This window comes from Tupaia chinensis, unplaced genomic scaffold (genome assembly GCF_000334495.1).
Source record: "Tupaia chinensis unplaced genomic scaffold, TupChi_1.0 Scaffold000527_1, whole genome shotgun sequence".
Taxonomy (NCBI): Eukaryota; Metazoa; Chordata; class Mammalia; order Scandentia; family Tupaiidae; genus Tupaia; species Tupaia belangeri.
In genome coordinates, this window is record NW_006160040.1 from 6,236,213 (window position 1) to 6,250,469 (window position 14,257).

The 14,257-nt window shown below is 42.8% G+C and overlaps 1 pseudogene; it reads left to right on the forward strand.

Moving 5' to 3' along the window:
* Nucleotides 1-2,086: 2,086 nt before the first annotated feature.
* Nucleotides 2,087-3,804, forward strand: LOC102484663 (importin subunit alpha-1-like; annotated as a pseudogene).
* Nucleotides 3,805-14,257: the final 10,453 nt, after the last annotated feature.

The following is a 14,257-nucleotide window of genomic DNA, read 5'->3' on the forward strand; positions in this document are numbered from 1 at the left end:
CAGACATCATCCTTATCTCCCTAATCTCTCTTATCTTCTTTTTTAAATACATCTATAATAGCAAATCTGATTGGTTCTCCCATGGGAATTTTCTCAGCTTCATCCTTCCACATTCTTGGTGATTAGTCCAAACTCAGAGGCTAATCACTATGTGGCTTGGACTCCTTAGACTAGTGACTCCTCCTCATGAATCTATTCCATACATAGAAAAATAGCTCCATGCTCCCACATGGCCGACTGCAGTTCAAGTCCCAGGCCTGGCGACTTTCTCTCTCTCTTTCTTTTTCTCACTCTATCTCTCTTAGTCAAATCGAAATAAATAAATGAATGAACAAAGTTAAATAAAATAATTTTTTTTAAAAAGAACAAAAAAGAAAAATAACTCTATGGGTGAGAGGCCCTGTTACATGATGGTTAGGAACACCGTGGTCTACTCAGGTCTGCTCTAGAAACAATGTGACCTTGGGGGGAAGTGACCTCAGTATATCCATGCCTCAGTTTCTTTGCCTGTAAAATTGAAATAATAGTGTCTTCTTCCTAGGGTTGTTTTAAGTCTAAATGAGCTAATGTGTAAAGCAGTTACATATAAGCATCTAGCATATTAGTATTCAATAAAGATTAGCTTTATTATTATTATTGTACAAATCATATTTAAGTTGCTGGATCCCACACAGTCAGTTGCACAGTTCAGGTCTCAGACCCAGAGGCTTGAAAATCATGCTGGATGGGGCATGGTGGTGCCCGCCCTACGGAAAGTCATGCTGGATGTGTATGTGTATGAGTACCCAAGATCCCAAGAGGAGATTGGAGGAGAAGGGATTGTGACATGGCCACCCCTCTGGAACACATTTCTCTGGTGAGTACGTAGACTCTAAAGCAAAAACTAAAAACAAGAGAGAGAGAGAGATTTTTTAAAAATAATTACTTTATTTAATTTTATACATTGTCATTATTTTATTTTATTTATTTATTTATTGAGAGGTTTTTGCTATAGGGTGCCAGCACTTGCCAGGAAGACAGAGAGACAGAGACAGAAAGCGAGAAATCACCCCCCAGGGGTGATAGCCATGCTACAATCCCTTCTCCATTCTCCTCTCGGGATCTTGGACATGCACACACACACGCATGGCGTGAGTTTAAGCCACAGGGTCCGGGACTAGAACTACGGTTGTCTACATGGGAGTTCAGCGACATAGCCATTACGCCAACTGCTGGTCCCTATTTTATTTTATTTTATTTTTTAAGACTTATTTTATTTAATTTTATTTACTTATTTACTTAAATTTGACCAGAGAGACAGAGTGAGAAAGAGAGCTGCCACATCCAGGACTTGAACCACGGTTGGCCATGTGGGAGTCCAGCACCCTTAACTACCTCACACCTTCCAGCCCCTATTTTATTTTATTTATGTTTTAGAAGTTGACCAGAGAGAGACAGAGAGAGGGAAGGAAAGTGAGAAAACAAGCTGCCAGGTCCAGGACTCGAACTGCAGTCAGTCATGTAGGAGTTCAGCCACCTTAACCATCACGCCACCTATGAGACCCAAAAGATGTCATTTTAAACACTAAATAAGGTAAACCACAGTAAGCTGAAGATTCAATGACAACTATTTAATCGAGTTTATAAAATTATTTATTTATTTGTTGCTTGTTAGTATTATTATTTTTTAAATTTGACCAGAGAAAGACAGAGAGGGAAAGAAAGGGAAAGTGAGAAAGCAAGCCACCAAGTCCAGGAGCCAGCTCTGAGTTGTTGGGTTCTTTTTTTCTTTTTTTCTTTTTCTTTTTTTTTTTTTTGAGAGAGATTTTGCTATAGAGTACATGCCTTATGCCTTCATTGGACAAAGAGAGAGACAGAAAGTGAAAAATCACCCCTTAGGAGGATGGCCATGCTGCAATCCCTTCTCCTGCATTCTCCTCCTCGAATTTCAGGCATGCACACACATGCACCCAGTGTTCGTTTCAAGTCACTGGGTCTGGAACTTGAACCGTGGCCATGCACGTGAAAATCCAGTGACGGAGGGCAGCGGATCCCCAGCCTGTGAGCCCCGCGCCGCCTCTTGTGGGAGTCTGAGCTGTCTGTGCAGCTTTCTCCCTTCGTCTCACAACCATGTCCACCAATGAGAATGCAAATTCACCAGCTGCCCGTCCTAACAGATTCAAGAACAAGGGAAAAGATAGTACAGAAATGAGGCGGCAAAGAATAGCAGTGAATGTGGAGCTGAGGAAAGCTAAGAAGGATGACCAGATGCTGAAAAGGAGAAGTGTAAGCTCATTTCCCAATGATGCTACTTCTCCACTGCAGGAAAACCTCAACAACCAAGGCACTGTAAATTGGTCTGTTGATGACATAGTCAAAGGCATTAATGGCAACAAGTTGGAAAGCCAGCTCCAGGCTACTCAAGCTGCTAGGAAGCTGCTTTCTAGGGATGATGATGTTGTCTGTGATGCCACAGTGGACGAGGTATACAATCTGCTCCACTGTTCCACCCCCTGTGTAGCTGGTCACAGCCCACACAGCCTCCTTCTGCATCTTAAAGTCAGCCTTGGAGAGCACATCATCCAGGCTGGATTGATTCCAAAATTTGTGTCCTTCTTGGACAGAAATGATTATAGTCCCACCCAGTTTGAATCTGCACGGGCACTCACTAGCATTGCTTCTGGGACGTCAGAACAGACCAAGGCTGTGGTGGACGGAGGCGCTATCCCAGCGGTCATTTCTCTGTTGGCCTCTCCCCACACGCACAGCAGTGAACAAGCTGTGCGGGCTCTAGGGAACATCGCAGGGGATGGTTCAGTTTTCTGGGACCTGGTTATCAAGTATGGAGCAGTTGACCCCTTGTTGGCTCTCCTTGCAGTTCCTGACATGTCATCATTAGCATGAGGTCACTTACATAATCTTACCTGGACACTTTCAAACCTCTGCCACAACAAGAATCCCGCACCCCGCTAGATTATGTTGAGCAGATTCTTCCTACTTTAGTTCGTCTTCTGCATCACGATGATCCTGAAGTATTAGCAGATACCTGCTGGGCCATTTCCTACCTTACCAATGGTCCAAATGAATGGATTGAAATAGTTGTGAAAGCAGGAGTTGTGCCCTAACTTGTGAAGCTTCTAGGAGCTACCGAATTGCCCATTGTGACCCCTGCCCTAAGAGCCATAGGTAATATTGTCACTGGGACAGATGAACAGACCCAGGTTGTGATAGATGCTGGAGCACTCGCCGTCTTCCCCAGCCTTCTGACCAACTCCAAAACAAATATTCAGAAGGAAGCTACGTGGACCATGTCCAACATCACCGCCGGTCGGCAGGACCAGATCCAGCAGGTTGTGAATCACAGGTTAGTCCTGTTCCTCGTCGGCATGCTCTCCAAGGCTGACTTTAAGACGCGGAAGGAGGCTGTGTGGGCTGTGACCAACTACACAAGCGACAGAACAGTGGAGCAGATTGTATACCTCGTCCACTGTGGCATCATAGAACCGCTGATGAACCTCTTACCTGCGAAAGATACCAAAATTATTCTGGTTATTTTGGATGCCATTTCAAATATTTTTCAGGCTGCTGAAAAGCTAGGAGAAACTGAGAAACTTAGTATAATAATCGAAGAATATGGAGGCCTGGATAAAAATTGAAGCTCTACAAAACCATGAAAATGAGTCTGTGTACAAGTCTTCATTAAACTTGATTGAGAAGTATTTCTCTGTAGAGGAAGAGGAAGATCAGAATGTTGTGCCCAAAACTACCTCTGACAGCTACACCTTCCAAGTGCGGGATGGGACTCCTGGGGCCTTTAACTTCTAGACTGTACAGCTGAGGCCAGAGGGCTTTGTCTGTGCTGTGTTTGGTATCAGTTTGTCTTACTGTTTCTCTACCAAGAACTCTTTTTAAAAGTGGTTGTTATTGTAGCACTTTTTACAACGAAACTATACTTGAACAGTGCCAAACTGTACATACTGTATGAAGCTTGTCCTCCAAACGAGTTTCTTATTTCTATGTGGAATTTCATACCTTGCAAGGTCCTGTAAATAAAATTAAATTCCACCCTTTTCTTTACTTAAGAAAAAGAAAGAAAGGAAGGAAGGAAGGAAGGAAGGAAGGAAGGAAGAAAGAAAGAAGAAAGAAAGAAAGAAAGAAAGAAAGAAAGAAAGAAAGAAAGAAAGAAAGAAAGAAAGAAAGAAAGAAAGAAAGAGAGAAAGGAAGGAAGAAAGAAAATCCCGCAACTAAACCACTATACCACTGCTGGCTCCAAAATTTTGTTTTTTGTTTTTGTTCCTTTTTTTTTTTTGTCTTAGGGTGTGTGTGCTCACCGGAGAGAGAGACAGACACAGTGAAAGGAGAAGTGAGGAATCATCCCTATGGTAGATGGCTACGCCACAGTTCCTTCTCCATTCTCCTTCTGGGATCTTGGGCACACATGCACACGTGCCCGGCATGATTTTTGAGCCACCAGGTTCCAGAACTTGAACTGTGGTTGGCAATGTGCGAGTCCAGTGACGTAACTGCTACGTCATCTGCTGGTCCCAAGTTGTTTTCCTGTTTTTTGTTTTTTTTTTTACTGTTGGATATTTTGTCTAATATTGGGTGCTCTCATCCTTAACTATTGGTATCCTGTATTATTAAGCAAAGTAGGACAGGGAACATCTTTGTGGAAAAACCACAGCCTCATTAATCATTACGCAATGTAATTAAATTGCATCACCAGCTTTTACATTTATTTCCACATTCATGAATATATAAGAGTATCATGTGCCAGGAGCGCTTAATAAATAGTAGCTGAACTACAGTCCCACAGCTGGCAGTAAGGTTAGCTGAGGTTTTTTTTTAGAGAGAGATTTTTGCTATAGGGTACGTGCGCTCTCCAGAGACAGAAGGTGAGAAATCATGCTCCCCCCCCCCGCCCCCAGGGAGATGGCCATGCAGCAATCCCTTCTGCATTCTCCTCTTAGGATTTTGGGCATGCATGCACACATGCCCAGCGTGAGTTTCAAGCTGCCAAGTCTGAGACTTGAACTATGGTCAGCCATGTGGGAGTTCAGTGATGTAACCATTACACCATCTGCTGGTCCCTGTTTTATTTTTTAAAGAGAGATTTTTGGTATAGGCCACGTGTGCTCACTGGAGACATAGAGACAAAGAATGAAAAAATGAGAAACCATTCACTCCCCAGTGGAGATGGCCACACCACAATCCCTTCTCCTCCTGGGATTTTGGGCACACACACATACACATGCCTGGCGTGAGTTTCAAGCCACCAGATCCAGGACTCGAATGGTGGTTGGCATGTGGGAGTCCAGCACTTTAACCTCCACATCATCTGTTGACCCCTCGTTGAGATTTATCACCATTAATCTTTTGATTATTAGCACAGCAGAAAAAGAGTGCATTTTACTGGTGTCCACATTATGAAGTATTTTTCTTCAGACCTTAACCAAAACCTGCACCTTAACCAAAGTGACTTTGGTGCCAGAAAGAGAGCAGTAACCCCATAATATTACTAGCACAGTCATGTTCTATCATCTAGTAAGAAGCTGGTTTCATATTGAGGCACATGGGATGCTGAGGTTATGCTGAGATTTAGGCATGTTTGCAAATTTGCCCTCTTAAATATGATAAATAGGTGTGTTCCAAAGGTTTAAGCTTCAAGTTTATAAAATGTATGCTTATAAAATTCTCTTGCTCATAGAGATGAGCTTCACTTGTGGCATTTTGCTCTGATTTTGCCGTGCTCATCTATATGGTGATGATAACTAACTTCCTCCACAAGGGTGCTGTGTTCACAAAGAATAGCCCTAGAGGTTAAGTGCCTGATAAATGCCAAGTTTTGTTGTTGTTTTAGTTTTTGCCATAGAGTGCATGTACTCGACAGAGAGGTACAAAGAGAGAGAAAGAGGGAAAACGAGAAATCCAACCCCCTAGTGTGGCCAGCCATGTTGCAACATCCCCTTGGGATTTTGGACATGCGTGCACACACACCCAGCTTGTTTTTCTTTCTTCCTTTCTTTTTCTTTCTTTCTTTGTTTTTAGAATTACTTATTTAAATTTTTAAAAAATAATTATTTTATTTGACTTTATTTATTTATTTACTTTAATTTGATCCAAGAGAGACAGAATGGGGGGAGGGAGTGAGAAAGCAAGCTGCCAGGTCCAGGACTCAAACCATAGTCGGCCATGTGGGAGTCCAGTGCCCTTAACCACACCACCACCTACTGGCCCCACTGCTTACTTATTTCATTTTATTTGCTATAGGACACCAGAGAGAGAGAGAGAGGAGAGAGAGAAAGTGAGAGAGCAAGTTACAAAGTCTGGGATTTGAACTGTGGTTGACCGTGTGGGAATCCAGTTCTTTAACCACCTCACTACCTACTTGCACCCCCACCTCGGCATGTTTTTCAAGCCACTGGTTCCGAGATTCAAATCACAGAGTCAGGCTGGGTCCATCATGCTACCTGCTGGCCCCAAATGACAAGTATTATTTTTGACCCTGTTTCCTCATTTGCTACTGACAGTTCCAAATGCCATTGGGAATCTTAATATAAGGGCACCTGAGTTGATTGTCCATTTTATTGTTCCTTAATATAATCTCACAAAACTGAAAGAAACTTCAAAAAGATACAAAGCTGGCCCCATGGCCTCTTGGTTAAAGGAGCAGATTCCAACCCTGTAATTCAAATCCCAAGTTCTGTGGCTTGAAAGGCACACCAGGTGTGTGTACTCGTGTGCCCAAAATCCCAACAGAATGGAAAAATGGAGAAGAGGTTGCGGTGTGACCATATTTCATTCAATGGGGAACAAAACTCACTCTCTCTCACTCTCACTTTCTGTTTCTCTCTGTCTCCCTGTTAAGAACACATATGGTGGACTGGCAGTTAGCGTAATGGCTATGTCGCTGGACTCCCACATAGTTGACTGCAGTTTGAGTTCTGGACCCAGTGGCTTGAACTCACGCCAGGCGTGTGTGCGTGCGTGCCTAAGATCCCAAGAGGAGAATGGAGGAGAAAGGATTGCGGCATGGCCATCCCTCCTGGGGGGGGGGTGATTTCTTGCTTTCTGTCTCTCTGTCTCTCTCTGTCTGTCTGGCGAGCACACATGCCCTATAGCAAAAGCCTCTCCAAAAAAAAAAAAAAAGAACGCATATGGGAAAAGTTTTGAATTAGCAAAGATCTCTTGCACACATACACACACACACACACACACACAAAGAGGCCTAGCCATGGTGGTAAAGGTGATGGGGTGCCACTGTGCAATTTTAGAGCCATATGGGAAACCCTGAGTTAGATTCCTAGGTTGACCTGAGCACTCTGGGCATGCCTGTGGGCAGGCCAATGATCTTGGCTGGCTGGAAGGCTAGAAGAGGATCCCAGTGTGGCAAGACACTGTCTGGAGTCTCAGCCTCTCTCATGAAATAAATAAACTTTTTTTTTTAATAGTAAAGAAAAGAGTTTATTGAAGGATAAGGAAGGAAAAACAGAGCTCCCAAGAAGAAGGGGGAATCCCAGAAAATGGGTTGCCCAGGAAGAACTGAGGCAAGGGGTTTTTATTTTGGCCAGCAAGGGCTTTATCCAGACTTGTCCTAGGGCAGCTTATGCAAATGTTCTCCTCTTCTCCTTGTGGTGGGAGGCACACACTGGATGGTGTTCTTTATCTAGAAGCTTTGGGCCGCAAAAACCATTATCCTACCCTCTTGCTAGAATGTGGTGGGGCCTTACCAGCATCTTCCAGACTCGGTCTCCACCTCAGTAGCCTGTTCTAGAACATTCAGGTTGAGTTGGGATGACACCATTGATTCCCAAGGCTGGTTCCTGGCTTGATTTTGCCACAGCCCAGGAGCTACAGTGCCCACCTAGACACTGACAAGTCTCTCCTCAAGACGTGGGGCTTCCAGGAAGACACTAGGGAGACCACCACACCACCAGGGGGCCTAGGCTCCCCATCAGGCCTCGATAAATAAACCTTTTTTTTTTTTTTTTTTTTTGAGAGGGAGAGCATTTTTGCTCTAGAGCATGTGTACTCACCTCAGAGGGACAAAGAGACAAAAAGTGAAAAATCACCCCTGCAGGGGGCGTGGCCATGAGGCAATCCCTTCTCCTCCATTCTGCTCTCAGGATCTTAGGCATGTGCCAGTGTGTTTCAAGCTGCCGGGTCCAGAACTCAAACCTCGGTCAGTCATGTGGGAGTCCAGTGCTTAACCACTATGTCACCTCCTGGCCCTAAATAAATAAAACTTTTTAAAAAAGAGATTTTCTTAGTACTGCATGCATCCACTGAATGGAATAGATGTTAATGAATGTTAACATTGAAGACAAGTCACTGGACAATCGTTGGAAGAAAGAAAAACAACTTAGTTCAATACCTATTAGACACAGCTCCAACAAAAAGGGAAACAGCTAAAAAGATAACACGTAATGAAACTACAGAGGGCATGGAGGTTGAAGCAGCTGAATCCCACATGGTCAACTGTGTGGTTTGAGTCCTGGACCTGGTGGCTTGAGAAATATGCCAGGTGTGTGTGTGTGTGTGTGTGTGCCCAGAATTCCATAGGAGAGTGAAGGAGAGGGGCTTGTGGTGTGGCCAACCCCCCTGGGGGTAATTTCTCACTTTCCCTCTCTGTTTCTCTCTGGCAAGTACAAGTGCCTATAGCAAAACTAAAAGCTAAAAAAAATTAAAAACAGGAAAAAAGAGAAGGCAAAATGGAAATGTTAGAGAGGTCAGAAGTGGTCGTTTTAGATTTCTGCATTGATCTTTTGACTGTTCATCTATTGGGTCGTTGGGAAAGTCATGACACATTTTTTTTGTATAGAAAATCAAACATACATCAAGACTTTTTCAACAACCCAATATAAACAAATGCAATTTTTAGTTTAATTCCTCTTTTCATTCTGAAGTAAAATACATATATGGGTGGGAAAAATAAGGGGAATAAGACATCTTTTTTGAGCTTGGTAACTCTCAAATGAACAAAATATGAACATGTTTTCTTCCATTACATAGAACACCAACTAGAGTAAATACCTATTGGGCTAAAAGACTATATTAATTGTTCTTACAGCTAGATTTTTATCTACCATTGTTCAAGTCAGAAGATGCTACAATTTGAAAATGATGCTATCAACAATGATTACTATCTGTCTGAGTGGGTGTTGCTGAAAAGACCGATACTAGATTCTTCTACAATTACCGGGTGCAGTAATTTTTTTCCACTCAAGTATTAAGGTTAGAAGGGCATCATGTCTACAACTAACTCGTAAATGGCTCAGGGGAAGAAAGTATGTATAAAAATACAAATACAGAAATATATACGTAATGTTATAATCTGAAGACTACCTGAGGATTATGTGTGCTATTCTTGCAATGTTCCTATAGACCTGAAATTATATTTTAAAGTCCTTAAGTAGAATTAAGGTTCATGTAAGTGAAAACATTTTAAAAATTATTTTATGCTAGAGGGTGAACACATGCACACACAGAGAAAGACAAAGTGAGAGAGAGCACCCCCAACAAGATAGAGAGGGAAGACAAAGTGAGAGAGAGCACCCTGCAGCAGGCCTGTTTATGCCACAATTCTTTCTCCTGCGATTATCCGTTCCGTCAGGATCTTGGGCATGCGTGTATGTGCCCAGTGTGTTTTTCATATTACCAGAGCCAGGACTCGAACACTGGTTGGCCATGTGGGGTCCAGGATCCTCAGTGCAACAATTTTTTTAAAAGAATTATCTTTTTTATTTATTAATATATTTTTTAATTTGACCAGAAAGAGAGAGAAAGGGCTTAACCTCATGCCAGGCACATGTGTGTGTGTGCCCAAGATCCTGAGAGGAGAATGGAGGAAAAGGGATTGCGGCATGGCCATCCCTCCTGGGGGGGGGTGATTTCTTGCTTTCTGTCTCTCTGTCTCTCTCTGTCTGTCTGGCGAGCACACATGCCCTATAGCAAAAGCCTCTCCAAAAAAAAAAAAAAAGAACGCATATGGGAAAAGTTTTGAATTAGCAAAGATCTCTTGCACACATACACACACACACACACACACACAAAGAGGCCTAGCCATGGTGGTAAAGGTGATGGGGTGCCACTGTGCAATTTTAGAGCCATATGGGAAACCCTGAGTTAGATTCCTAGGTTGACCTGAGCACTCTGGGCATGCCTGTGGGCAGGCCAATGATCTTGGCTGGCTGGAAGGCTAGAAGAGGATCCCAGTGTGGCAAGACACTGTCTGGAGTCTCAGCCTCTCTCATGAAATAAATAAACTTTTTTTTTTAATAGTAAAGAAAAGAGTTTATTGAAGGATAAGGAAGGAAAAACAGAGCTCCCAAGAAGAAGGGGGAATCCCAGAAAATGGGTTGCCCAGGAAGAACTGAGGCAAGGGGTTTTTATTTTGGCCAGCAAGGGCTTTATCCAGACTTGTCCTAGGGCAGCTTATGCAAATGTTCTCCTCTTCTCCTTGTGGTGGGAGGCACACACTGGATGGCTCCTAATTTTGGAGTGGATATGAAGGTCAGGAGATTCTTTATCTAGAAGCTTTGGGCCGCAAAAACCATTATCCTACCCTCTTGCTAGAATGTGGTGGGGCCTTACCAGCATCTTCCAGACTCGGTCTCCACCTCAGTAGCCTGTTCTAGAACATTCAGGTTGAGTTGGGATGACACCATTGATTCCCAAGGCTGGTTCCTGGCTTGATTTTGCCACAGCCCAGGAGCTACAGTGCCCACCTAGACACTGACAAGTCTCTCCTCAAGACGTGGGGCTTCCAGGAAGACACTAGGGAGACCACCACACCACCAGGGGGCCTAGGCTCCCCATCAGGCCAGGATAAATAAACCTTTTTTTTTTTTTTTTTTTTGAGAAGGAGAGAATTTTTGCTCTAGAGCATGTGTACTCACCTCAGAGGGACAAAGAGACAAAAAGTGAAAAATCACCCCTGCAGGGGGCGTGGCCATGAGGCAATCCCTTCTCCTCCATTCTGCTCTCAGGATCTTAGGCATGTGCCAGTGTGTTTCAAGCTGCCGGGTCCAGAACTCAAACCTCGGTCAGTCATGTGGGAGTCCAGTGCTTAACCACTATGTCACCTCCTGGCCCTAAATAAATAAAACTTTTTAAAAAAGAGATTTTCTTAGTACTGCATGCATCCACTGAATGGAATAGATGTTAATGAATGTTAACATTGAAGACAAGTCACTGGACAATCGTTGGAAGAAAGAAAAACAACTTAGTTCAATACCTATTAGACACAGCTCCAACAAAAAGGGAAACAGCTAAAAAGATAACACGTAATGAAACTACAGAGGGCATGGAGGTTGAAGCAGCTGAATCCCACATGGTCAACTGTGTGGTTTGAGTCCTGGACCTGGTGGCTTGAGAAATATGCCAGGTGTGTGTGTGTGTGTGTGTGTGCCCAGAATTCCATAGGAGAGTGAAGGAGAGGGGCTTGTGGTGTGGCCAACCCCCCTGGGGGTAATTTCTCACTTTCCCTCTCTGTTTCTCTCTGGCAAGTACAAGTGCCTATAGCAAAACTAAAAGCTAAAAAAAATTAAAAACAGGAAAAAAGAGAAGGCAAAATGGAAATGTTAGAGAGGTCAGAAGTGGTCGTTTTAGATTTCTGCATTGATCTTTTGACTGTTCATCTATTGGGTCGTTGGGAAAGTCATGACACATTTTTTTTGTATAGAAAATCAAACATACATCAAGACTTTTTCAACAACCCAATATAAACAAATGCAATTTTTAGTTTAATTCCTCTTTTCATTCTGAAGTAAAATACATATATGGGTGGGAAAAATAAGGGGAATAAGACATCTTTTTTGAGCTTGGTAACTCTCAAATGAACAAAATATGAACATGTTTTCTTCCATTACATAGAACACCAACTAGAGTAAATACCTATTGGGCTAAAAGACTATATTAATTGTTCTTACAGCTAGATTTTTATCTACCATTGTTCAAGTCAGAAGATGCTACAATTTGAAAATGATGCTATCAACAATGATTACTATCTGTCTGAGTGGGTGTTGCTGAAAAGACCGATACTAGATTCTTCTACAATTACCGGGTGCAGTAATTTTTTTCCACTCAAGTATTAAGGTTAGAAGGGCATCATGTCTACAACTAACTCGTAAATGGCTCAGGGGAAGAAAGTATGTATAAAAATACAAATACAGAAATATATACGTAATGTTATAATCTGAAGACTACCTGAGGATTATGTGTGCTATTCTTGCAATGTTCCTATAGACCTGAAATTATATTTTAAAGTCCTTAAGTAGAATTAAGGTTCATGTAAGTGAAAACATTTTAAAAATTATTTTATGCTAGAGGGTGAACACATGCACACACAGAGAAAGACAAAGTGAGAGAGAGCACCCCCAACAAGATAGAGAGGGAAGACAAAGTGAGAGAGAGCACCCTGCAGCAGGCCTGTTTATGCCACAATTCTTTCTCCTGCGATTATCCGTTCCGTCAGGATCTTGGGCATGCGTGTATGTGCCCAGTGTGTTTTTCATATTACCAGAGCCAGGACTCGAACACTGGTTGGCCATGTGGGGTCCAGGATCCTCAGTGCAACAATTTTTTTAAAAGAATTATCTTTTTTATTTATTAATATATTTTTTAATTTGACCAGAAAGAGAGAGAAAGAGAGAGAGGGAAAGCAAAAAAGCAAGCCATCAAGTCTGGGACTCAAACCATGGTTGGCCATGTGGGAGTCCAGCACCTTAACCACCACGGCACCTGCCAACCCCCCTCAGTGAAAAATTTAACTACTGTGCTATGGGACTGTTCCAAGTGAAATATACCTTTGATGAATGACAGGAAACTAGAACTTTTTAAAGAATTATTTTATTTAATTTTATTTCTTCACAGAGAAAGAGAGAGAGGGAAAGTGAAAAAACAAGTCACCAGGTTCAGGACTCAAACCACTGTCAACCATGCAGGAGTCCAGTGCCCTTAAACACCATGCCCCCCTTGCCAGCCCCGAAAACTATAATTTTTTTAAAAAATGTATTTATTTTGTGTGAGTGAGAGAGAGAGAGAGAGCACCTTACCAGGTTCTTGTTATACCACAATCCTCTCCCGCCTTTGAGCCCACAGGATCATGGGTGCATCTGAAGGTATGCCAGCATATTCAGATTGACCCAGAAACTAAACCCAGGGCTTTGTTTTTTTGTTTGTTTATTTTGTTTTGTTAAGAATTATTTTATTTAACTTTATTTATTTATTTTAATTTGACCAGGGAGAGATACAGAGAGAGAGAGAGAAAGCAAGCCACCAGGTCCAGGACTCAAACCGCGGTTGACCATGTGGGAATCCAGCGTCCTTAACCACCACACCACCTGCCGGCCCCACCAGGGCCTTTTTTTTATCTGACTTTAGTATTGCCCAAATGCTGTTTGCATCATCATGGCTGGGCCTAGAAACATTCTGGGTTTTTTTTGTTTGTTTTTGCTAGTGGGCTTATGCGTTTACCAGAGAGAGACACAGAGACAAAGAGAGAGGGAGAGAAGATATCATCTCTCATGAGGAATGGTCACACAGCAATCCCTTCTCCACCATCTTTCTCTCCTCCTTTTGAGATTTTGGGCATGCAATGTGTACACCTCCAATGTGTTACTCAAGCCACCTGCCCTGGGACTTGAACCTTATGGACAGTCATGTGGGATCCAGTTGCGTTAACCACAGAGCTGGCCTTTAAATCACTGTTTTTTTTTAGAGAGAGAGAGAGGGAGGTAGAGGGAGAAAGAACCCCCCCGCCCATGGTTCATGGTCATGACACAATTCAATCTTCATTTCTCCATCACAATGGGATTGGGGCACACACACACACAAGCCTGATGTGTTCTACAAGCCGCTGGGGCTGGGATTCAAACCACAGTTGGCCATGTGAGATCAAGATCCCTTAACCACTAGACTATGGGACCGACCCAAGATTTTATTTTTTTCAGATTTTTGCCACTCAATGGGGAGAGACAGAAAGACAATGAGAGGGAAATTGAAATCACCCCTACCTCTCCCAGGGGGATGGCCATGTCTCAATCCCTCCTTCACCATTCTCCTTCCTTTTGGGATTTTGGACATGCACACACACACCTGGTGTGTTTTTTCAAGCCACCAGGTCCAGGATGCAACTGCACAGTTGACCATGTAGGATCCAGTGCTTTAACCATCATGCCACCTGCTGGCTGCCAAATCATTTTTAAATTGAGATAAAATTCATCTAACATCACAAAATCATTATTTTAAAATAAGAATCAAGATCCGTTAAAATATC